We start from the raw sequence: 27,558 nt of genomic DNA, 5'->3' as shown, positions 1-27,558 counted from the left end.
TTATCTTTATGGAGAACAATGGGAGATCTATACGGACCACAAAAGCCTAAAGTATTTCTTCACTCAAAAGGAGTTAAATATGAGGCAGCGCAGGTGGTTAGAACTAGTAAAAGATTATGAATGCGAAATTTTATACCACCTAGGGAAGGCAAACGTAGTTGCTGATGCGCTAAGTAGGAAGAATTATGGAAGTCTAGCAGCGTTAGCTAGAATAGAAAAGTCGCTACAGTAGGAGCTGATCAATGCTGGAATAGAAGTAGTCATTGGTAAACTGGCTAACTTTTCCATTCAGTCAAGTCTGTTAGAAGATATACGGAATGGGCAAGTGCATGATGCACGTTAGTAACACATATGGATGCAGTTAGAGAAGGGAAGGCCATGGATTTCTCAATATCAAGTCAGGGGTTATTAAGATATAAGGATCGGGTATGCGTGTGAAACGATCAAGGGATTAAGGTGAAGATTTTAGAAGAAGCACACAATACCCCATACTTAGTTCACGCAGGGTCGACCAAGATGACTCACGACATCAAGGCAATGTATTGGTGGCCAGGAATGAAGAAAGATATAGCGGAGTACGTGTCTAAATGTTGAGTATGCCAGCAAGTGAAAGCAGAACATCAGTGGCCTGCAGGTTTATTACAACCACTCGGCATTCCAGAATGGAAATGGGACGACATAGCAATGGATTTCGTGATGGGTTTGCCTCGAACGAATAAGAAACACAACTTGACTTGGGTAGTAATAGATAGATTACCCAAGTAAGATTAACCTGTCAAGACTTCATATACGGCTGAGCAATACACAGATATTTATGTTCAAGAAATAGTAAGATTTCATGGAATCCCCAAGACAATAGTGTTTGGTAGAGGATCAGTGTTTACATCAAGATTTTGGAGAAGCTTGCAGCAAGCTAGGGCACCAAGCTAAGTCTTAGTACGACTTTTCATCCTCAGACAGACGGTCAGTCCGGGTGTACCATACAGATTTTAGAAGACATATTGTGCGCTTGTGTACTTGATTTCGGAGGATCATGGAGTAAGTATTTGCCACTGATAGAGTTCTCCTACAACAATAGCTACCAGTCAACAATTGGGATGGCATCTTACGAGCTACTTTATGGAAGGAGGTGTCGATCACCGCTACATTGGGATGAGGTAGGAGAAAGGCAACTACTTGGACCTGAAGTTGTTAGAAAAGCTCAGGATGCAGTAGCGTTAATTAGACAACGTATGCTCGCTGCTCAGAGTCATCAGAAAAGTTGTGCGGATGCCAAGCGGCGTGATGTGGAATTCAAAGTCGGAGATCAAGTCTTCTTAAGAATATCTCCTATGAAAGGTGTGAAGCAGTTCAGGAAGAAAGGCAAGCTTAGTCCCAGGTTTATAGGTCCTTTTGAGATATTGGACAAAGTGCGAGCAGTTGCATATAGATTAGCCATATCGCCAGCTCTAGCAGATAGTCACAATGTGTTCCACATCTCAATGCTGCGTAGGTATGTGTCAGACCCATCTCACGTCCTCAAGTATGATACGATAGCACTCCAGAAAGACTTGAGTTATGAGGAATAGCTGGTTAGCATCCTAGATAGAGGAATGAAAGAATTACGGTTTAAGAGTATTTGGATAGTTAAGGTCCTCTCGAGAAATAGTTCTGAACAGGAGGCAACGTGGGAGTTGGAGGAAGACATGCAAGCTCGGTATCCATAATTGTTTGGTAAGTAAATTTTGGGGACGGAATTCTTTGTAGTAGGGGAGAATTGTAGAGTCCCATAATGTTTACTTAGTTAGCTAGCTAGTAGTAGTTGTAGTATTTTAGATTTCGTGGATATTGGTTCAAACCGGGACTTAGTTGGAAACTCCTAGCAATAGTTATGGATTTTATAAGTTTAACATATAGTTTAAGAATATTAATTATAACATAAGTTTTGATTAATATTGTTGGTTATAAATATGATAATTATTATAATCAAAAGTTTAGATCGAGCCAATAGGATTATGACACTTGTCATAAGCATGATTATTAAGGAATTATTATTTTAATGATAAAATAAGGGAATATAAGACTTAGTCTTCACCAGAAACTGTTAGGGTCATCGTTTGACTCAGTCAAAGCAGTTATCCAACCTTAATTATGTTGAAAAAGGGTAATTACGTGTTTAAAATAATCACGAATGTCGATATATCGCAGCAGTGGAGCCGATATATCGCCTGACGCTGAACACGGAAAACACGTTAACGTTGCATGATCGTACGAACGGAGGCTTGGGATTAGGGCCCACCCGATATATCGCCACATAAGGGCGATATATCGCCCTATTTAACTTTATTTTTTTATTTTGCATTTAATTTTTAAAAACCACCTTTGACTCCTTAGACCTACCCCTGTTAGTTTTGACCGAGTCTTCCGCCTCTGATTGACGAATATTCAATTATCTTCAATTAAATTCATTATTTTTAATCAAATCAAAATGGGGTTAGTTTCACTCCTTCCCTTTATAAATAGGACCTAGTACCCAGCCCTTTCACGTACTCTTCAGCTGTGATCAGACTCCAAGGTGCTAGTGAGACTATAGGAGTGATAAACACTTGGGTTGGGAAAATCTTTACCATTCTTAAGCTTTATCAAACACTTGGGAAGTGAGGATTAGAGTATTTCGGTATTGGAGTTAAGCCAATCCATAAGGTCAACAAAGGTACCCTTATTCTTAAGTTCAATTCTATTTGATTCCTTATTATCTTTATTTTTCATTCAGGTTCTAACTTTTGTTATGGTTTTGTGGTTAGGTTTTTATGTTCTTTGAACTTAAGGTGTCTTTTCGGTAAGCTTTCTCTTGATGGTTTAGTTATATTCTTTTCATCTCTTTCCTTTAGAAATATTCACTATTCTATTGCTGGTATTAGGAGTATTCCAAGCTTCGCATTTGTTCTCATATCCCGGTTCTGGTAAGGAAAATAGGATAGATCTTGTATGTTTATATGATATGTTATGCTATGTTATGTTATGTTATCTTATGTTAACATTATGTATAGTATGTTTATAGACCTTGGGCATATGACTTGTCTAGCTAGCAAGCCCAAATAATTTATGGGCATATGACTTGCTTGACTAGCAAGCCCCACCAATCTATTAGGCATATGACTTGTTTAGTTTACAAGCCTCAAGTAGTATAATGGCCATTGTAGTAGTATATGACATATGTATATGATATGCTTATAGTATATGTTTATGATATGTTTATAGCATATGTTATGATATAATTTTATGTCTATGATTTATGTTGTTGGTAGTTTTTCCTTGTTGGGCATTAGGCTCACTCCTTTTCTTTTAGTATGATGCAGGAAAATAGATGCAAAGGCGGAAGGATTCTTGGAAGCTTGGTGTGTGTATGGAGGTGAATGGAGTGGAGTGGATGGGCTGCGTGTCGATTCGAGGACAACGTTTTTTTTTCATTAAATTACATTTTTATGTATTTTGGGCATTTAGCTTTGTACACAATTTTATTTAAGTTATGTATTATTTTAAAAGAATGAGCTCATTTATGTATTACAAATATTATTTTTTTCAAAGTTTCAATAAAGTTATGAATTTTCTTATGTATGTTCTCTCTAGAGTTGTAGTTATGTCTAGTAGGTTTAATGACCTAAGTCTCGTAGATAGTTGGGTCGTTACAGTTAAGCTTTCCATTAAGAAAAGATGTCTTGACGTCCATTTTCCAGATCTCATAGTCGAGAGCGGCTGCTATGGATAGGAGAATGCGAATGGACTTGAGCATGGCTACCGGACAAAAAGTTTCCTCATAGTCCATGCCTTCTTTGCATATAAACCTTTGCCACTAATCGATCTTTATAAGTCTCAATATTTCCATCAACAACTCGTTTCTTTTTGTAGATCCACTTGCACCCAATGGCCCTAAAGTCACTAGGTGCTTCCACAAGATCCCAGACGGAATTTGAGTACATGGACTCCATTTCCTGTTTCATGGCTTCAAGCCATAGTTCCTGTTCAGGGCTAGCCATTTCCTGTTTGAAAGACAAAGGATCATCATCACTAGTGTCGCCAACAACCATATTGGTTTCACCATCCAATCCATAGCGAACTGGGTTCCTAGAAACCCTCCCACTACGATGAGGCTCCATGACTGTTTGCTCAGGACCAGTGATACTTTCTTCATTTGAATCGACTTACGTCGGTTGGACATGAAGAGTGGGAATTTCATCATCAACTTGCATTGATGACGATGGAACATTGGTTGGAGTCAATTCTTTAACCATCTCCTCTAAAACTACTTTGCTGCGAGGTTTGAAGTTTTGGACATAGTCATTTTCCAAAAAAGTAGCATTCGTAGAAGTAAACACTTTCTTTTCTGAATGACTATAGAAAAGTCCACCCCGAGTACCTTTAGGATAGCCAACAAACATGCAAACTTCAGTTCGCGGTTCTAGCTTTCCCTCCGTTTTCCTCAGGATGTGGGCGGGACACCCCCAGATTCTATAACGACGTAAACTAGGTTCTCGACCAGTCCAGCGTTCTAAAGGTGTTTTGGGGATTGATTTAGACGGCACGACATTGAGAATGTCATTCGTGGTTTCAATTGCATGTCCCCAGAACAAATTTGGTAGAGTTGAGTAACTAAGCATGCATTTAACCATTTCCAATAAAGCTCTATTCCAACACTTTGCTACACCATTTTGTTGCGGAGTACCTGGGGCAGTAAGTTGTGATAAAATCCCAAGTTCAGTTAAATGATCTTGGAACTGCATATCCAAATATTCTCCACCCCTATCAGAACATAAGATCTTTAACGTTTTGTGTAATTGGTTCTGAGCCATTTCTAGGACTTCCTGAAACTTTGAAAATGTTTCTAATTTCCTATGCATTAGGTAAAGACATGAGTATCTAGAGTAATTGTCAATGAAAGTCACGAAATACTCAAAACCACCCTTGGCTTGTACATTCAAAGGTCCACAAACATCTGAATGCACAAGACCAAGTGGTTCTTTGGCCCTATTTCCCTTTGTAGAGAATGGACGCTTGGTCAGTTTGCCTTCTAGACAAGATTCACAGACAGGTAATTCATCTAAGGTGAGTTCCATCATAGGTCCATCCTTTGTAAGTCTTTGAATCCTATCATAGCCAATGTGACCTAGTCTTAAGTTCCATAAATACGTTATATTATCGCTATCGGTCTTTTGACGTTTATTGGTCCTAGGCTTAGCTACTTTGAATAAATCATTGTTAAGAGCGAGGGGTTCGTTAGGTTGCAAAATATAAAGCCCATTTTCCAAACATGCAATACACAATTGTGATCCATTGAAAGAAATAGATATATTAGAACTTGTGAAAGTCATCACAAATTGTTCTAATTGCAACATGGAAATTGAAATTAAATTTTTACTAAAATTTGGAATAAAAAATACATCTTTTAAAATTAAGTATTTACTTTCGTACTTCAGACGAGCCCTTCCTCTAGCTTGGACCGCAATGAATGCTCTATTCCCAACTCTAAGCTTTAAGCCGCCTTCATCCACTTCCTCCCACGATTCAAGAAGATGTAAAGAAATACAAACATGGTTAGTAGATCCAGAATCAATAATCGAAACGGATTTATCATTCTCTAAAACACTTGTTCCCAAGATTAATGAACTATAATCATTACCTTTGTTTTTAGCTGCTAGAAACTTGGGGCAATCTCGCTTCTAATGCCTCTTCTCTTTGGAGTGAAAACACTTATCTTTACCTTTCTTATTTTTCTTGTTCTTCCCCTTAGGCATCTGTGCATTTGGTTGTGCGCTCGTCTTTGTAGCCTTTGCAGGTTTGGGGTTGTTGTTTTGTCCACCTTTCGCCTTGTTTGCAGCTTTCGAAGATGAAGCTTGGTGAGCTTCAGTCTTAGCTGGATCAGCAGCAACAGTAGTAGTCTTATTTTCTCCTCCCTTACTAGGTCCACCCATGATAGGCTCAATAATCTGAAGCTCGTTTATGAGCTGCGTCAGACCATAGTTGAGTTGATCACGATCGTGCAAACACGGTGCTATTCGAGCATTCACGGTGTCATCACATTTGTGTGGAGATGGTGCTATCCAAGCATTTACGGTGCCATCACGAACGTGCGGACACAGTCCTCGTTATGGGGATTCCTCAATCATGACGAACTCGGAGTTGTCACCAATCAACTCTATGTTGACATTCTGCTTCGAATTAAGGAAGTTTTCTCCAGTTAGTTTCTCCATCGAAAGTTGAGAAAGGATGGGAGTAGACACAGACACTACTTAACTTAAAACTACAAATTACCAATAAAATAGAAATCAATCACATTTGCTTAATAAAACTTCTATTCACACAAATTTCAAGAAATAGCACAACATATACGAAAATATGTAAGATATGAGAAAAAAATACCAAAAACAATCATATCTCTATTTCTTTAGGGTTTTAACTAATCTATGATATCCTTGTCCCGATTGGCGAGAGTCAAAAAATACCACTAGTTAAATAGAGTTGTAAACTCATTTAATAATGAACACCACTATTAACAACCTACTATTCGATCAAAATAAGAAAACAAAATCTCTTATTTTATTAGCTAGACCCACGGTTTCGATAATCATAGATTTAGTCTTGGTAGTCACAGTAGGGGTGAGTCTAGTAGAATTTGACCTATAATTATCTATCTTTCGAAATCTAACTTTGTCAAAATAACTAATGAACACCTTCCGTAGGGGGATGAATCAAAGCGCCTCGAGGCTCCATTAAGCTATTGACTATGTTAAACCAACGCTGGAGATCGAATAAAATTATTAAAATAATCTCATTATTAAATAAAAAATAGTATTTTTATTATTTATTTTTAGAAAATTAATTACTATGGTTTTCTAAAAAAAAATTAAACAAATTAAATTTTTAAAACCAAAGTCCTATAATTTCCAATTAATTCTAAAGTGTCACATTGAAACAAATTCAATTAATTTAGAATTAATTTGTTGCTAATCAATGTTTAGGTTTAACTAATATAATGAACCTATACAATTAAGTCCAACTCGGGTAAATGGACCTTAACAATTGGGCTTGTATGGAGGAGGGCTAGGTCCAGTATGTCGTTCCCACTACAAAGGCCCCCAATCTTCCATACAAGGTCCAAAAGACAGGAATTTAAACATTTGTTTTATTAATTGATTAGGCCCACTATAGTCATGCAAAGCAAATGGGACTTCACAAGTGGAATCACCCATAAGAAAGGAATTTAAACTTTACATTTTCTAGTGGGCCCAAATAAAATCTATCATTTTATGAATATTTTATTTGGTAAAAACCATATATCTAACAAACATATGGGCCATTATATGCATCTAAGCCCAATTGCAAAAATACCACATATAGTGCAAACATACATGTTATAATTGGATGGGCCTAATCATGTTACTATATGAGCAATTCTATGAATTTATGCAAAAATACCACAATTTATTTCATTTGCAAAAATACCACAATTAATTATCTACAATTTATCAAAAAAAATTCAAATTAATTAAACTTTTACAAAAATAAGTCAATTTAAATTAAAGTTATCAATAATTAACAATAGTTAATTTAAATTTCATTTATGAACAATCAACTTGGTTTAGGTTAATTTGAAAAAAAATTATATTAATTTAATTTAAATATGATTTATCAACAATTAACCAAAGTTAATTTAAATCTCATTTATTAAAAAATATTTTATTAATTGGCTGAAAAAAAATTGATATTTTTCAAAATTTAACCAATTTCAAATTTTAAAATCAATATCTAAACTGTTTTTCAAAAAAAATATCTTGTGTTGTTACAACTATTAGCAAATATTTTAACCATTTAAAAAAATATATAAATTGTTATAACGACCCTAAAATATCTTAAAACAGTTAAACAAATTCAAATATCCATGAAAATATCTAACTAAAAAATTTCAAATTTCAAATAATTTAAATATTAAAAACTATAGAATAAAAATATATTTATATTTTCAAATAAAGATTTAATAAAAAAAATCAAGAATTTAAATGAAAATATCTTAAATATCTAATATCAAAATTCTAATATTTTAATATATTAAAATATTTAAAATTAAGTTAGTCTATTTTTAAATTTGAATTTGAATCTTTATAGAAAATATCTAATTATTAAATCTCAACTAACAAAAATACCTTATTTAAAAAAACAATTTTAAATAAAAAAAAAACAAATCTGATATTTTTGGCTTTGATTATAAATTATTTATTTTCACATATTTTATTTTTCTTTAATTTAAAAAATAAAAATAAAAAAATTGGTTGGGCGCGCGATGTGCAAGTGCATGGCAGCCAGTGCAAAAAAAAATTTCAAAATTTTTTTTTCAGCAATTTTTCAAACCAAAACAATTTTCTAATTAATTTTTAACATGTTTTACACAAAATAAATCATATATAAAAATTAATAGCATAGAAAACACAACAAAATAACCTAAAAATTACTAATAATCACATAAAATCAATATTTTCATAAAAACATGAAAAACCATCCAATTATTCAAGCACATCAAATAATCCAATTTTTAACATGTTCATGCATGAAAATAAAGATTATCAAAGGCTCTGAGGCCAGTTGTTGGAAACTTATACAGGAACTTTATTTATTTTCATGTAGATCTAACATTAAACAAATTAATATGAGATAACCTAGAACATGTTTCTAAAATTGAATTCAAAGATAAACAAAGATAAGAATACTTACAGTACACGCAGCGGAATGAAAGAGTCATTCCTTCAGTTTCTCTAACTCTTGTATCATTTCTGTCGCAGAGTATTATCAAGAAACTGAACCGATCTTCTATTATCCTTAGAATCACCTAGAATAGAGTGGGAAATTCTCAACACATGAGATAGATACAAAGAGAAGAAGAGAAAATAACAAAGAGGCTTAGAAAATTACTTGTGTTTAGAGAGAATATAAAACCTATCAGAAAATCTGATTTTTGACTTGTCAAACTTGTGTTTTGACGTCTCTCTATGCACTCCTTTTATATACTCAATTAAGTCATTTAATTTAATTAAAAAATCAATAAAATAATAGCCAATTAACAGCCCTAGGTCGAAATTATCATAGGCTTTAGGCCCGTGAAATTTCTCATTTGATTATAAGCCCATTGGACTTAAAATCAAGGCATGTATTATTTTCTATTGATTTAATTTAAATCCTTTATCAAATTAATTATTTATAATTTGAACCTTGATTTAAACTTATTTATTAATTTAGATACCAATTTATCTTAATTAATAAATCTACCATATTTCTCTTTTCTTCTCAAAATTACATAACTCTGTGAAACTATCCAAAATTAACTTGGTCAATTTTGATAATTCTAATTGATAATTAAATCAATTAATTGAGACTATCTAGATTATTTTATCCAAGGTACAATGGGGACCATGAGCCTATGAAATCAAGCTCCAATAAGTTATCATAAATCTAACAAATAAATTTACTAACTTATTAATTCCTCGTGACTCCACTATAAACTTGGAATGACACTCTTGAATTCATAGAACGCTCTATAACAAATATAGATACGCTATTAATTATCCATTGTTACAACCACAATTGTCACTCAATCCTCCATAGATGGTCTACAATGAGATAGAACTAAAATACCGTTTTACCCTTCATTGTATTTTATCCTTAAAACACTTAGTTCCTTGTAAATGATATTTCAGTAAACTAATTTAATTACTGAAATGAGATCTATATCATTTAACAACTTGAACCAAACTAAAAAGAAACCAACGTTTCACTTCTTCATTAGAAGCTATAGATGTTCATATATATGATTAACATTCACACTCTATTATACTACCGAGTTCCCAAGATGTAAGTATGGGCTAGTCTGTAGGGTAAGCTGGTAACGAACAAATCAAAGAACTCAAATAATACAATCAGTTAGAATACTAACCACTCAGAATTGAGATTGAATTGACCTATGGTCAACTATATGATATGACTAGAATAGATAATAACAGTATGTTTACTTATCTTATCATCTGTCAATATCGGTCCAGTCCGATGTAACAAATACATTCGATCTTATCTACTTTGCTAATGTTCTGGAAAGAACATAACATTGTAATGCGTAAGTAGATAATATCGTAGATTGGCAAGTCAGTGTAAATCCTGTGCACTGACTAATCTTAGGACTAACTTATTTTGAACATATAATCATATTTATATTCCACTGTGATTACGTCATTATAAATAAGATTAGTTATATGCTCGAGATTTCATAGAAGTTTATATTAAACAAATAATCATGAAAATAAAACATGTGAGCAAAGTGATTGACCAAGTCAAAAAATGATTTCTATTCTTTTATTGATAATAAAATGAGATTACAAAGAAATTGTGTTTTAATTAGGTCATAAAATCCCAACAGAATAAGGATTTAATTAATTAATATATAAATAAATAAAATGTTTTGAATTTAGGCCCAATTGATATTTAAATTCAAAACAAAGAGATTGGATCCAAGTCCCTTTGTGGGAGCCCAAGGATTTTATCTTTTTTTATTATTATTTTAATTAATTTAAATTTATATTTAAATAAAGCCCATTAAGTTACCTATGTAAGGAGTATGATATCTAGGGTTTTCATAAGTCAGTCTGAGTTGATTAATTGGGTAAGTGAAAACCTAAACAATCAAATCATTTCTTAGTCACTGTCTCTTCTCTGTTAGATCTCTATCTCATGTGTTGAGAACCAGCACACACTAGTTCATGGTTGATCAAAGGCTTGGTGAGGAAGAATGTGTTGCTGATCTCGTTCATTCTCTTGATAATACTCTGCTACAAAAAGGAATCAAGGGTTAGAGAGATTGAATGATGGAGTTGTTCATGTTCCGCTGCGTAATGTATGTTTTTTCTTTACTATTTATTTGTATCAATTTCATAGGAACATGTTCTATGAATTTACATGTGTTGTTTGATAATATGTAAATTACATGAAAATAAATAAAGATCCTGTAATATGGATTTCCTGCAATTGGCCAGTTTATTTTTATGAATGAACATGTATGAAATTGATTGATATGTTAGGGTGTTAATTGAATGGTACATGTTATTGGTGCATGTGTTATGTTTTGTTATGTAAATTTAGCAATAATTTGGTTGTTTTTTGCTTGTGTTTAGGATTGAAAAACTGAACAGATTTTTTTTTTGGACTGATTGGGCACTAAGCGTGCCGGGCACGCATGAAAAATTCGCTAGGACCCTGGGGCTGTACGGATTCGTATGACGTCCGTACGACGGACCACCACAGGCCTGCAGTAGGATTTTTCACAAAAAAATATTCATTTTAAATTTTATTTTTTTAAATTGGATATTTTGTGCAATTAAGTTTAAAATATTTAAAATTGATTATTTGATTATTTTAGATATTTTAGCTTTTTAAAATATTTTTAATTGGTTATCTGATAATCAAGATATTTTAAGATATTTTTTTATTTTGTTATAAATGAAATATATAAATTAGTTATTTGATTATTCAATATATTTTGATTGTTTAAAATATTTTAAATTATTTATTAGATAATTCTAGATATTTTAAATTTTAGTAAAAGATATTTTGATATTTTAAAATTGGTTAAAATATTTAAAAATAAAATATCTTGTCATTCCTAACAACTTAACAACCTAGTTTAAATTAATTATTTAAAAAAAAAATTTGATAAATTATATTTTAATTAATTTAATATTGTGTAACTTGTTTAATTAATTTTATTAAATTTTGTCTGATGAATTCTATGCTAATTAGTTATGGTATTTTGCAAAATAGTATATTGTTGTGGTATAGTTACATAATTTAATAATCCATGCTTATAGAGTAATATGTTTGGCTCATCCAATTATTAACATATCAAGCATCGTTATTAGGTTAGTTTTTGCATTTAGGCTTTAAATATAAGTATAATGATGACCCAATTTTTGTATTTGAAAAATGTGGGAAAACTCAAATAAAACTTTCATAAAGTGTTAGATTTCTTTTGGGCCCAATTGAACGTGTAAAGTTTAAATTCCTGCCTTATAGGTGGTTCTGCTTGTGAAGACCCATTTTCTTTGCATTACTAGTTTGGGTTTAATCAATTGAGTAACAATTAATAAAATGAATGTTCAAATTCTTGTCTCTTTGGGCTTTGTATGGAAGTTAGCCTTAGTAGTGGGTCCAACATACTGAACCCAACTCTCCTTCATGCAAGCTCGAATTGTTAAGGTCCATTTACCCAAGTTGGACGTAGTTGTATGAGGTTATTCTTTTTAGTTGGACCTAATAATTGATTTGAAATAAATTACTTATATTGTTTTGGATTAATTTTCAATGGTAATTTTAGAATTAATGGGAACATTATAAACTTTGGTCCATTTATTATTTTAATAATTTGGCAAACCTAAGTTAGTTTATTAATTATTTTAATAATTTTGAAACCTAAGTGTGTTTATTGATTGTTTTTATAATTTGGCAAACCTAAGTTAGTTTATTGATTATTTTGATAATTTAGAAAACCAAAGTTGATTTATTAATTATTTTAATAATTTGACAAACCTAAGTTGATATTTTTCAAAAAGAATAAAATGCTAAAAGATTTAATAATGAGTTTTAAAATTTTGAATTCGATCTCCTGCGTTGATTTAACAAGGTTAGAGTTCAATGGGGCCTCATGGTGCTTTGATTTCGTCTCCCTACGGAATGTGTTTACTGGACTTCTTAACATTGTTAGATTTCTTAGGATAGATGGACATTCTATAGACTCATCCCTACAGTTACTATAGAAATTAAGTCTATAATAATAAAAATCGTGTGTCAAACTCATAAAGTAAGAAATATTTGTGACTCTCGCCTATCGGGACACATGAGTTTTTGTTACTTTGATCGGGTGGATAGGTAGTTAATAAAAGTCTACGACATTTTATTAATTGAGATGTTTCTCTATTTAACAAAGTGGATATTTGTGACTCTCGCCTACCGGGACACATGGGTTCATGGCTAGTTAAAGTACCTAAGGAATAGAAGATAATTGTTATAGTATTTTCCTTATCTCAAAATTTTTTGTATGTTCTGCTATTTCCAAAAATTTATTGAATAAATGTTTGTCAAGCAATGGGTTGATTTTTACTTAGTTGATAATCGTAGCTCTAGGCTTCCCACCCCATACTCTCTCTAATCTCTAAAAGGCTACTCTATGGTTAGAACCTCACGAAATATTTGTCCAACATCAACATGGTGTTGATTATGGACAACATCGAGTTTGTGATAATCAAATATATTCTTATTTTTCCTATGCAAAAATCACCAAATCCTTCAAAGAGGATTGTTGATGGTGGTTCGAGTAAAGGAAAGAATGTTAATACTACTAAACAAGCTCAAGGAGAAGCTGCTTTAAGCTTCTTCTTCAAAGAGAAAATGAGGAAGAAATTCAAACAAAAAGAATAAGAAATCCACTGGCAAGGCACTAAATGTTGCAAAGCATCTTGGAACAAGGCCTGTTTATAGGTACACAAAAAGAGGAGTGCCTCCAACTGGAAGGAAACTGGGAATTGGAACAAGATTGTCTGGCACTCAAGGCATATGGAACCCAAGATAGCGAAATTTGTCTTGGATGCATGTGATTTTAGAGGATGATACTTCGGTTTTGGACCGCTCAATCAAAATCTACTAAACATGCATGTATTTTTTCTTACACCTTTTTAGCATTGGGAAAGCCATGGAGGATAAAAAGCCAAAGCTTGGAATCTATCAAGGGTTGTTCTTATCAAACAAGGAAAAAAGATAAGCTTGAATGGATTTTGGAAATAAATATATTGTTTTAAGAAAATGTTTATTTTATTTCAATTTTCAATGGAAATTTTAATTTCAGTTTTTCTTATTATATCAACAGCAATTTGTAGTTACTTTCACAAGTAATAAAATATTATTTCTTTAAATGGATGTGAATTGTGGGGTGGATGTATGAAAAACGGCCTAAACGAACTGCATGTTCTAAATAATGAGTTGTTTAAGATAGCTAAATCTAGGACCATTAAACAACAAAATGTCAATAACGTTAGAAATGACGTACCTTTGGCATCTTCGCATTGGTCATATTTGCTATGACAGGATTCAAATACTAACAAAGGCTTGGATTTTGAGGGAACTCACCTAGGGTGACCTACCTATTTGTGAATCTAGTTTCGAGGGCAAAATGACAAAGCATCCATTCTCTGTGATAGGAGAAAGGGCCAAAGAACCACTAGGGCTAGTATGTCCAAATGTCTAGGGACAAATGAATGTTCAAGCATGAGGTGGCAATGAGTATTTCGTCACCTTCATCGATGATTGCTCTAGAGACTCATGTAAGTACCTAAAGCATAGAAATTCTGAGAATTTGTTAAGAAGTTCAAAGAATTCATTGTAATGGTTTTAATACCAAATTAGGTAAAATGTTAAAGATCTTGCAATCTGATAGGGGTGGAGGATACTTTGATAATCAGAACCAAGATCATTTAATTGAACTTGGAGAATTGTCTAAAGCAACTGCCCCAAGGACTCTGCAATAGAACAGTGTTGATGAGCGCCATGAATCGAGCATTTTTTAAAACATGTGTTCTATGATAAGCTATTAAACTCTACCGACTTCTAACCCAGATATTTTTTGGAGACATACTACCTAGACTACATGTGACATTTTTTAAATGTTGTGCCATCTCAAAAGTTGTCTCCAAGACACCACTAGAATTACGAAATGGTTGTGAACCTGGTTTACATCATTATGGAATTTGGGGGAGTCTTGTTTATGTCCCGAGGAAAAAGGTAGAAAAGCTAGAACAACGAATTGAGGTTTGCTTATTTTATGGCTATTCTAAAGGTACTCAGGGTGGTCTATTTTATAGTCCAGTAGACATGAAAGTGTTTGGCTCTACAAATGCTACTTTTCTAGATAATAACTACATAATGAATTTCAAGCCTCATAGCAAAATAGTATTATATGGAAAAATGATAAACTATTGTTCCATCCTCACCGACGTAAGTCGATGAAAACAAGGTAGATTTAGAAACTACTAATCCATGTTAGAAAGTTACAGTGCCTCGTCTTAGTGGGAGGGTTTCTCGGAACCCGGTACCTATGAAATGGATAGTGAAACCCACAACCTTGTTGGGGACACAAGTAACAATGATCTGTTGGCCTTTAAACATGCAATGGGTAAGTCTGAAAGGGATCTTTGACTCAAAGCCAAGTACCATGAAATAGAGTCTAAGTGTAGCACACCAAAAAAAAAATTTGTTATTAAATTTTGTGCTTTATTTTATTAAATTGTTAAGTGTTGTGAATTATTTGATTTATTTGTTTAAATTAATTCTTAGAATTGTTTGGTAGAATTTTATGAATTTAATTGTTAATTGTTATTTATTTATTTATTTTAAAAATGTGAATATTTGAGTTTTGGTTGAATGCACTAAGGTGCATGGTAGGTAGTGATGCACCCTAGTTATTGAGTGTGTACATGTGCATGGTTGCATGATGCACATGTGTAGAATTTTCTACACACTTTGAAGTTTCCTTTTTATTAGATTTATTTATTTATTTGAAAATAAATAAATAAATTAGGAAAGGGAAACAAGAGGAGTAGACGACATAGGTGTGAATGTGGAGGATTTGATTTTCCATTTATTTTTCCAATTAAATAAATTAGAATAAAGGAAAAATAATCAAGAAAGGGAAACTTATCAATTATTTTCCTTAGGCTATTATGGGTAGATTGGAATAAAGAGGGAAGGAAAAGAAAGAAGAGCATTATGCTCCATTGTGTCGTCGGCCTAGAGAGAAGACGAGAGAGAGAGTGGTGAGTTAGAGAGAGAAAGAGAGAGAGAGGCTGCCATTTTCTAGAGAGAAGGAGGAGAAAGCAAGGAGAAAACGTGAAGGAAGAAGAAGATAAGGAAGAAAGGCTCGAGGTCTCTATGGAATGGGTTTGGATTGTGGTTTTTCCCTTCTTCTTCTTGGTTCTAGTCTAATGGAATTCATTGGTGGTGCTAGGTTCTAATCTCACAAGAGCATAGGGTTTGTTGTTAGGGTTTCATCCAACAAGAGGGTAAGGGTGTTTTGATTTCTTAATATCGATCTATGTGAGATTTTGGTTGTTTGGTTTAATGTTTTGATGGTAACAATAAGGTGTTGAAGGCTAGCAAACAAGAGGGTGGCCATAACTATTTTGGGTTCTTGATTTCTATCAAGAGAGGTATTGGTTTTTCCTCCCTCAATCTAAGGTTATTGCTATTTTTATCTTGTTATTTTGGAGAGATCATGGCTGAATGTGAATTGGTGTTTTGGGTAAGGATATTATGTTTGTGTTGTTTTGGTATTAATGGATGTTTTGAAAGAAAGGTAATGTTTTGATTATTGTGGCTTTGGTGTTTGTTTTGCATTATTGTTATGATGGCTTGATGAGAAACATGTTAAGTGGTTATATATTTTTGGATTCAATAGCATCAATCTTATATAGATCTCGCCCAAAGCATAAGTAGATCATAACATGTGAAGTTTTACTTATGTTTCTTTTGATGTTTTTATGAAATTGGTCATGTTATTTGGGAAATAGGAACATGCTAGATTTCATGTGAAGACATATATGGATATTGGTATTTTATGTTATTGATTCATGTTTGTCATTCTTATTTTATTTGAAGGCATGTATATACTCATTAGAAATATGATATGGTGTTTGTAAGATTTTAAATGGGTATATGTTAGATTGTGTTTTCTTTTGAATTATTTGAATGATAGAAGTATGCTAGGGTTTGTGTTTAATTATATTAATTAAATATGCATGATTAATATGTGAATTTTGTAAGGCATGATGAAATTGATGAATTTTATGATTTGAAGTACTTGCTGACTTTGTGTATAAATGGTGTCAATATGATGAGAATAATGTTTTTGAATGCTTAAATTAATTTTGCAAGTGCTATGATGTCTTAAGAATTTAAATGGAAAATTTTAAGATGCTTTGAAATGATATTTTGCTCAAATAATTACCTACAGATTTTTTTATATTTTTGAGAAATTATGAGTTTTAAAAATAAAAATGGTGATTTTGATAATATATTTGGTTGCTGGAATTTTAGTAAAAAAAATCTGAAGTTGTATTTTAAATAAAAGGAATTTTGTGCGTATATTGAAATAAATTAATACCCTAAAGTATGAAAATATTAAAAGTGATATTTTTTTTTTTTTGATCAAGAAGGAAAAAACTTCATTGAAACAAAACAGACAAATACAACCCAGGCCAAAGCCTAAAAACCGGAACCAACTAACATACAAGACCCACCCTCATATTACATACAATTGAAGCTTCTGCAAGAAGAGCTTAAACAGAGGGGTATTTGTCCTAGTATGAACCAAATACAATCTATACTTCACTAGAGTAATAATTTCTTTAGCTATACAATAAGCAGTCAATGAATAACCATCATGTAAGCACCTATTCCTATTTCTCCAAATACTATAAACCATAGCAGCTAGAATCATGTGCAAAGTGAGACTAAAACTATTACTAAAACCAGCATGTAAATTGACTGTCCAAGCCGAGAACAAAGGGGACCAAGCAGGGGAACCAATCCAGGTGAATATGAACTCCAGCACCTTTAAGGAGAAGCAGCAGTCGAAAAAAAGATGCTGGTGGCTCTCCAAATGATCATCACAAACCGGACACAGTAAGCTAGATAAGTGCATATTAACTTTGGCAAGATTATCTCTAGTTAACAGAAAAGAATTGAGCACCATCCAAAGCATAAATCGATGCTTAGGAAGAATAGACCAATTCCAAATAGTTTTTTTATACTCTACTAATTTCTGGTTTAAACCACTGATATAGAGTAAGGCTGGTTTAAACTTCCCAAAACAACCAGCAGCCAACACCTCATCTTTACTAAACTTATTTCTAAGATGGCATAGTTTCCGCCAATACCAACTAGTGTCCAACTTTAACCCATAGCTCTAGAAATCAGCCCCCTTCAAATAGACGTGTTGCACCCATTTGACCCATAAAGTATCCTGTTTATTCGTGACTGCCCAAATATACTTAGCCAAAAAAGCTCTATTCCAACTAGACCCTTCTCTAAGACTGAGGCCTCCAAAAGCCTTGGGACGACACACCTGCTGCCATGAAGCAAAATGAAGCTTACTGCGAGTCCCCGAAGCCCCCCAAAGGAACTGTCTACACAGTTTATCGACCTCCTTAATAATGCTCTGAGGAAGAATGAACACATTCATCCAAAAATTACACAAACCAAATAGAACAGATTGGATAAGAAGGAGCCTACCTGCATAAGAAAGGTGCTTACTAGACCAGGAGAAGAGTTTAGTTCTAAGTTTTTAAATAATGATCTCACAGTCCGAATGCTTCCACTTCGTAGGTCTAAGAGGGACCCCTAGGTAATGCAGAGGAAAGGATCCTTCAGTGAGATTCAACAGCTGAAAAATCCCTTTTTTATCCTCTAAAGGAACTCCTCCAAAGTATATCATAGACTTCATAAAGTTTAATTTAAGCCCTGAAGCCTCACCAAAAACCCCAAGCGCACACTTAAGAACATTAACAGCCCCAATATTTCCTTTGCAAAACAGAATAATGTCATCGGCAAAACACAAATTAATCAAATTAATGCTCTTACACAACGGATGAAATCGGAAAAGAGGGGATCTGGAAGCCCACTGAATGCTTCTAGTCAAGTATTCCATAATGATCACAAATAAGAGCGGAGACATAGGATCCCCTTGATGTAATCCTCTTTTTCCCTTGAAACTGCCCTGAACCCGGCCATTTAACAGCAAGAAGTAGTTAGTATTTCGGACACACTTCATCACCCAACCTATAAACTTCATAGGAAAACAAACCGCCTTCAATAGATTTTCCAAAAATAACCAATCAACGGTGTCATACGCCTTGCTTATGTCTATCTTTATAGCACAACGGGGAGAAGTATTCGCTCTACCATAATTCTTAATAAGATCTTGAAGAATCATGATATTATGAGCAATGGTCCTACCACGAACAAAAGCTCCTTGGTTAGACTGAATAAGAGAAGGAAGCACCAAGGCCAATCGAGAACTAAGCAATTTGGCCATGACCTTATAGATAGTTGAACAACAAGCAATGGGCTTGAAATCAGACGCCTTAGCCGGATTAGACACCTTAGGAATCAGAGAGATAGTCGTTTCATGAAGTTCCTTAGGTAATTTTCCTGAAGTAAAACCATGATTGACAGCTGAGCATATGTCATGACCAATTTCCTTCCAAAACAGCTTGAAAATACCTGAACCAAAACCATCAGGTCCAGGAGTTGTGGTGCTAGGAATACTGAAAAAAGCCTTTTTTATTTCCTTGTTAGAGAAAGGAGACATAAGAGACAGCTGTTGATCAATAGACAATTTAGGACCCAAATCAACACAACACTGGTCCACTACACCAGAGGCCGATCTGGAGGAGCCTAAATGATTCTTGAAATGCTCTACAAAATGGTCAACTACCAGCTGAAAATCATCAATAAGAACACCATTATCATTTATGTAAGAAACGAGAGTATTTTCAGTCTTACGCTTCTTAAGGAAAGCATGGAAAAACGCAGAGTTCATATCTCCCTGCCTTATCCAACTGATCTTACTCCGCTGAGCAAGAAAACTATGATACATTTTTTCTTGGACATGGAACTCAGAGGCCTTCCTCTTAACCACCTCCTGTAAGCTGAAATCAAGAGGATTCGCTTGGGCCTGAAATTGGGCATCTTCGAACTCCTTCAAAGCTAGCTGGTAGCAATACCCCACATCACCAATACACTCCCTGTTGAACCTCTTAAGCCTGTGCTTCAATCTAACAAGTCGAACAGAAACAGCTCTAAGACCAGTAGCTTGAACAGGAACTTCCCAGCTACTTAAAACAGCCTGCTTGAAGTCAGTATGGTTAGTCCAGAAATTATAGTACTTAAAAAGCTTAGTTCCCATAGTCACCACTGGAATATTTGACACAATACAAGAGCAGTGGTCCGAAACAACCTCCCAACTGAACTTAGCCAAAGTCTGAGGGAAAAGATCTAACCACTCCTCAGTAATGAAAACATGATCTATTTTCGAAAAAATCCGGGCTGTACCTTCTTGATTATTAGTCCAGGTGAAAAAAGACCCTGTCGCTTTGAGACTTTGAACATTAGCCTTCACTTTCCAATCAATAGCATCAGCCAGCTCATTACCAGTAATTGCATTACCCCCCGATCTATCACCACCAGAAAAGGGAGCATTAAAGTCTCCCAACACAATCCAAGCCTTAGCTGAAAGCGAAATACGAGTTAGATCCGTCCAAAGGCTTCTTCTCTTCTCTACAGTGTTGAAACCGTAAACAAAAGTAACCCAGAAACTTCTCCTGTCGCCTACCAATTGAACATGAAAATGAACAAGCTGAGGTGAATCTTCCAACACAATCAATCTAGCTATCCCCTTTCTCCACAGAATTAATAAACGCCCTTCTATAACCGGACTGGAGTAGAACTCCCAATTAGGAAATCTAGTATCCATAAACTCCCTAACTTTATTCCCTCATAATTTTGTTTCCAATAAACCACCAATTCCAATCTTACTACTTCTAACTATTTCTTGAACTAACTTCTGTTTATTGACACTATTCAGACCCCTAATATTCCAACTCAGACAGGAACACTTATCCATTAGCTAAAAAACCTCCAGAAGATTCAACCCTCCTACCTTGCACCTGCTCTTGAAGCACACCATATTTATTGTTCCTGTGATGTTGTTCCGTAGCCTGTTTAGAAAAATCAGTAGCACCCAATCCTTGCTTGCTTAGGGACGCAATACGCTTAGGGGTGTGCCATATATCATCCATTACCCTTTCCTTAGATTGATCCACGTTAGCCTCCTCTTGACTAGAAACCTCATTAGGACCAATGACTGAGATATCCACTCCTTTCCTATTACCCACTTCCTGAGCTGGTTCCTCTGCATTCTTAATCTCTGAAGTGGTTCCCTGTTCTTTAGTAGAATCTGCCTTAGACCTCACTCCTTTTTCCACCCACATAGGCTTAACACTCTTGCGGCAATCTGCCATGGAATGTCCAAAACCAGAACAAGTCTTGCACTTGGTAGGCAACCATTCATACTCTATCCCCTGCTCAATAATCTGACCATATTCATTGACGAACTGTAAACTTCGGGGAGGGTCATCTGTTATTTCCATCTCCACTAGGACCCTCACAAACTGAACCCGAGATCGTTCCCTTGTGAATTTATCAACTAGCAATGGTTTGCCAATCGTGCTCACCAAAGCGCTTAAATACTTGCTTCCCCAATATTGTAATCCCAGGTCATGAAGACGAACCCAAAGGGGCACCGACCGAATCAGTCTAATAGCACTCAAATCCGTTGTCCAAGGTCGAACAATGACAGGTTTCCTATCGAATTGCAAGATTCCATTCTCTAAGGCATGATCTCTAGTCGCTTCATCATTAAATTTCACCAAAGTTAACCCCATAGTCATTCTAGAAATTTGGGCAATCCCTAGATGGCCCCAAACTCTCTTTATGAAGCCCTCAATAACTGCCATTGGAGGATTCGCTCCCATCACCATGCAAATGACAGCAGCAGACCAGTTAGTAGACTGAATCTTAACCTCTTCTATGTCAACTTGTGCCAACTTCTGTCCATTCCTGAAAATAGGTTCAGTGAATTCCAATTTCGGTTCAGAGAAGGAGAGCTTACTAGTCCTAAATTGTTGCCAATGATGTTGAGATTCAGATTGAAAATCATCGTCTCCACCTTCATCATTATCATCTGTCCCATTCACATAAGACGTAGATCTAACACCTGGTTCAGAATCAACATCCTCCACTCCGATTTCCTAATCTCTCTGACCCCTCTGACGCAAAACGTCGTCCTGCGAAGGCCCAAACCCAGGGGTTTCAGAAACCTTCAACCTATCTTGCGCTATCTCAGAAACCGCACAAACCTCTGGCTCACAGACCTCCGCCTCGTGGGCCACCTGAGGTAATATCTCGACTGGATCTCCATCATGAATGACTGGCTTACGACTCGTCTTTTTCCTCTTCGCCATGGGAGAAAAAAATCCGAACAGATATGATTTTTCTTTATTCTAATTAAGAAAAAAATGTTGAAATTAATTCACTTGTGATTTTTAAATAAATTAAATGGTGGCTGAAAGTTTAGTTTAATAATTTTAAAATAATTATTTGATTGTCACATATGAATTTATTCTACTTAAAATTAAGTCTTAAAATAATACAAGCAAAATATAATTTTCCCACACCTAAAAATTATATTTTTGTCATATCAATTTTTGAAATTTTAGCAATTTAAATAAGATTGTTATTTTCTAAGGAAACGTGATAATTATAAGTATTTTAAATAAATTTAAGCCTTTATTATTTCAATGTAATTTAAAATTAATAAATGGATTTATTATATTTTTAAATAGCTAAATAAATTTATTTTTATGAAATAAAATAATGTTTTAAGAGGTTTAATCAACTTAGTGATTTTAATGAGATAAATAACGGTAAGAAAGTATGTTGCTAAATCCTTATTTTGAAAATGATAGAAATAAGCGCGTAGAAATTATCATTTTTAACGTCACTTTTTAACAATGTTCCCACGTATGCATGTCGCATGCAAATACACTTCTACGTTAAAAAATATGTCTAATATTCAACCATATGATTTCTACTTAAAAGCCATGCACGTAAAATAGGTATAAGTTGCATTATTCTTTTGGTGATTTTATGTATAAATATGCATGTTTGGAAAATATGTTTAGTTTTTATCATGTGTGCATGGCCCATGCACACATGGGATATATGAGTTGGGCACAAGAAAGTTTTATGTGATGCTAAATGATGTTATTTGATTATGATATAGGCTCGTTGTGAAGTTTGTCGGTTTTTCTTTACTTGGACTTGAGGTAAGGAAGCTAGATAGAATTTTGTTTATTTATATTGTGAACGGTAAGATTGGCTTGTATGAATAGAATGCTATGTATGATGATACATTTTGCGATATAAAGTATGAAATGCTATTTTGTGATGATGTTGATGAATCATGAAATTTCCTTTGTATTGATATGACTGGATTGTATGTGATTTGAATGTTGTATGATATGTAATGGTTGTTAGCGTGATGAACGCGACACAACGAAGGGGTTACTAAGGATGTGAAGACGTAACCCGAGTTACTAAGGATATAAAGACGTAACTCATAGGGCAGACGCACCGAGGTTATTCAAGGACCAGAGTTTCTGTTTAACTCAAGATGTGACATGGACAAGATAGTGGGCCATGTTCACAAAGATATGATGATGATGCTTATGATGATAATGTTTATGATGATGATGTTTATGATGATAATGTTTATGATAATGATGTTTATGATAATGATGTTTATGATGATGATGTATGATGATATAGTTAAGTATGATGTATAACGATGTATGAACGTGAATATGTTTGTTGTTTGTACTTCCTTACTGGGCTTTTAGCTCACCCCCTTACTTTCCCTTCCATGTAGAAAATAGGATTTCTCTTTGGCACGCATGGTGATGTGGGGAGTTTCGACGTCAAGGTGTGTATGGTGTGGGGGTATCCTATGGGTGAGCAAACGATCAGTTTTTAAACACCAAAATTTAAAGAACGATGTTATGTTTTGTTTTTATTTCCAAAATTGTCAATGAGACTTGAACTATATTTATTTTTAAAACGTTGCATGATAACTTTTATTTTATTTGAAACTATTGGGCCCAACTTGCATGTTTTAGCAAGGCCCCACTGAAGATTTTCATATAATAATGGGTTTTTCTTCTATAAGTTTATGATCATGAGGATTTTTTACAAAGTATTAGTTTAGGGCATTTTACACTAAGCACTCTTAATTTGTTTAAGATGTTGTAGATGTGCCATTGGACTTTAGGCCCATGGGGTGCAAGTGGATCTATAAGAAGAAGAGAGGAGCTAATGGAAAGGTCGAGACATTTAAGGCTCAACTCGTGGCAGAGAGAGAAAGTTGACTTAGAGAAAACTTTTTCTCCGATAGCCATGTTAAAATTCATTTAGTATTCTATTATCCATAGCCACAACTCTTGATTAAGAGATAAGGAAAATGGACATCAAAGAAGCATTTTTAATGGATATCTTGATGAGACCATTTATATGGATCAATCAGAAGGATTTAAAGTAGTTGGACAAGAAAGTTGGCAAGCTGAGTAGGTCAATTTATGGACTTAAACAAGCTTCGTGCTCCTAGAATTAAGGTTAAATGGAAACATTAAGACCTGTTGTTTTGAACAAAATGTAGTTGGCCTTTGTGTTTAACAACTGAGGGAAAAAGACATTGTGGTGTTCTTAATCATTTATGTAGACGATATCTTACTCATTAGAAACAATGTCAAGAAATTATCAGACATAAAGAACTGGCTGGAAACGAAATCCATATTTCATTGTAGCAAGTCGTGTTCTTGGTATCCATAACATCAGGGATAAAAATAACTGAATTTTGGCTCTAACTCAAGCGACGTACTTAGGTGAGGTTCTTGGTCGTTACTCTGGAATAAATTCTGAGAAAGGATGTTTAGCGTCTTGACATATAATTTATTTTTTAAGCAGCAGTCTCCACAGACTCCTCAAGAGAATGAAAAGATGTAACAAATTCCTTATGCATTTGCAATTAGAAGTCTAATGCATTCTATGTTGTGTGTTGTGATTGAAGATCTACTATACAGTGGAAGTGGTGAGCAAGTGCTAGTAAAAACATGGAAATGAACAATAGATGAAGGTCAGTATCTTTGATGGACTAGAGACTATATGTTAGTCTTTTCAGGTGGATCTTTAAATGTGTTAGGCTACACAAATTCAGATTGTAGACTGATGTTGATGACACAAAGTCTACTTCTGTAAAATGTGTATACTCTTGCAGGTAGAGCTATGATTTGGAGAAGCGATAGGTTGTCTACCATCTCAGTAGTTGTGATATGGAGAAGCGTTAGGCTATCTGCCATTTTAGAATCCACCTGGGAGGCTGAATACATAGTTGCGTCTATGGAAACTAAGGAAATAGTCTGGATGAGAAAGGTCTATATGGATCTCGGTGTTATTCCAGAAATGGATAAACCACTCATTTTTTTAGTTACAATAATGAGGCAATAGCAAATTTGAAAGAATCTCAAAGCCACAAAAGAGAAAAGCATATAGAGAGAAAGTACCACATTATTGAGGATGTGTGGCGAAGGCATGATGTGAAGGTGATGCATATAGCATTGGAAGGCTGTCTTTCATATCCCTTTACATAGATATAAGTAGAGAGCATAATTGTGAAGCATGTAGAATGAATGATTTTGAGAAACATGTCTCATTTCTTTTAAAAGGGAAAGTGGGAGTTTGTTGGGTTTTATGCCCTTATAACACCATGTCGAACATGTAACACGATTTTATATTGTCGATAAAAGTAGTAGAAATCATTTAGTTTGACAACCGTGTTGCTTGCATGTTTTATTACATGAATATTGAAATAATACAAAAATTTATAAAATCCCGAACATATGGATAGTTACAATTATAGTGACTAGGTCAAAGTGGATTATAGTTGTAATTATATGTTCAAAAGAACGAGTCTTAAGATTAAGTCAGTGCATTGGACTTTCACTGATCTGGTAATCTACGATATGAACTACTTACACATTTGGGGTGTGATATCTTATCCAAGGCATTGACCAAGTAGATAAGATCAGATGTATATGGTACATCATACTAGAACCGATTTTATTGACAAATAAGTATTGTTGTTATCGCATCTAATCAATGTCACAACGTTGACCATAGGTTAAGTTGATCTTGATTATGAGTGATAATATTCTGCTAAATATATTATTTAAATCTTTAGACTTGTTCGTTACCAGCTTACCCTACGGTCTAGTCCACACTTACATCTTGGAGATTTAGTAGTGTAATTGAGTGTGAGTATTATTCATAGATACGAAATCTATAACTTCTGTATGAGAAGTGAAAATGTGATTTCCTTAATTGCTTAGTTCAAAAGGTTAAATAATTGAGATCTCATTTCTATGATTAAGCTCACTGAAATATTATTTATAAGGAACTTAGTGGGAGTTAAGGATAAAATACTGATGAGGGGTAAAACAGTAATTTGGACCCAACTCGTTAGTAAGTCATCGATAGAGGATTGACCGACTGTAATGGATATAACAATGGATAACATATTTATGGTTTTGAAAATACGTTCTATGAATTCAATTCAATTCTGAGTCTATAGTGGAGTCACGAGGAATTAATAAGGTAGTGAAATTATTCCTAAATAAACTCACAGTAACTTATTGGAGCTTGATTTCATGGATCCATGGTCCCCGCATCACCTTTGAGTAAATAATCTAGAATGTCTCAATTAATTGATTTAATTTTCAATTAGGATTTTTAAAGTGGACATGGTCATTTTCGAAAAATTTACAGAGATATGAGATTTAGAGAATAAAAGAGAATCTTTGGGTAAATTTATTAATATTGATAAATTGGTGCCAATATAAATAAATAATATTAAATCAAGTTTCAAATTATTATTAGTTAATTTGAATAAGGATTTAATTAATTAAAAATAAATAAATAAAAGATTTTGAATTTAGGCCCAATTGGTATTTAAATTCAAAACAAAGAGATTGGGCCCAAGCCCATTTGTGGGAGCCCAAGGCTTTTATCTTTTTTTTTATTATTTTAATTAATTTAAATTTAAATAAAGCCCATTAAGTTGCCTATATCAAGAATATAATATCTAGGGTTTTCATAAGTCAGTCTAAGTTGATTAATTGGGTAAGTGAAAAACTAGACTATCAAGAATATAATATGCTAGGCATTGCTCGATAGTCTCTAGCAGGGTCAGTACTGCTAGGCATGCTAATTATGATTCTGTAATAATTTATTAACTGCTTATGAGCATGTCCATGTTTTCTTGTTGAGCCTTGGCTCACGGGTGCTATGTGGTGCAGGTAAGGGAAAGGGTAAGTTGGGCCAGCCATGAGTTAGAGAGCTTGAGGGGCGACGTGTACATATGCAACCTGCTCAACCGCCATGACCGGGATTACTTGGGAGGAACTAGAGGTTGAACACTGTTTTGCCGCTTAGGACGACTATTTTGTAAATTGTTGGTCTTTTGTCCGTTTATAAACTATTTTCTGGGATCCAATGTTTATGTTAAACTCTTTTTTGAAAAGTATTACTCTTTTAGCCAAAAATTATAATACATAAAATTTTTAGTTTAATTACACTTTCTAAGTCCAAATGACTCGTTTTGCGAGTTAAACACTCTTTCAAACACACAGTGTAACAGTCCCTGATTAGTATGGTGTTACATTTTTGGTCCTTTACGTAGATGATATCTTCTTGATTGGTAACAATGTTAAGAAATTATCAGACATAAAGGAATGGTTGTGCACTCAATTCCAAATGAAGGATTTAGGTGAA

This window comes from Humulus lupulus, chromosome 1 (genome assembly GCF_963169125.1).
Source record: "Humulus lupulus chromosome 1, drHumLupu1.1, whole genome shotgun sequence".
NCBI lineage: Eukaryota > Viridiplantae > Streptophyta > Magnoliopsida > Rosales > Cannabaceae > Humulus > Humulus lupulus.
This window is presented reverse-complemented; position numbering follows the sequence as displayed.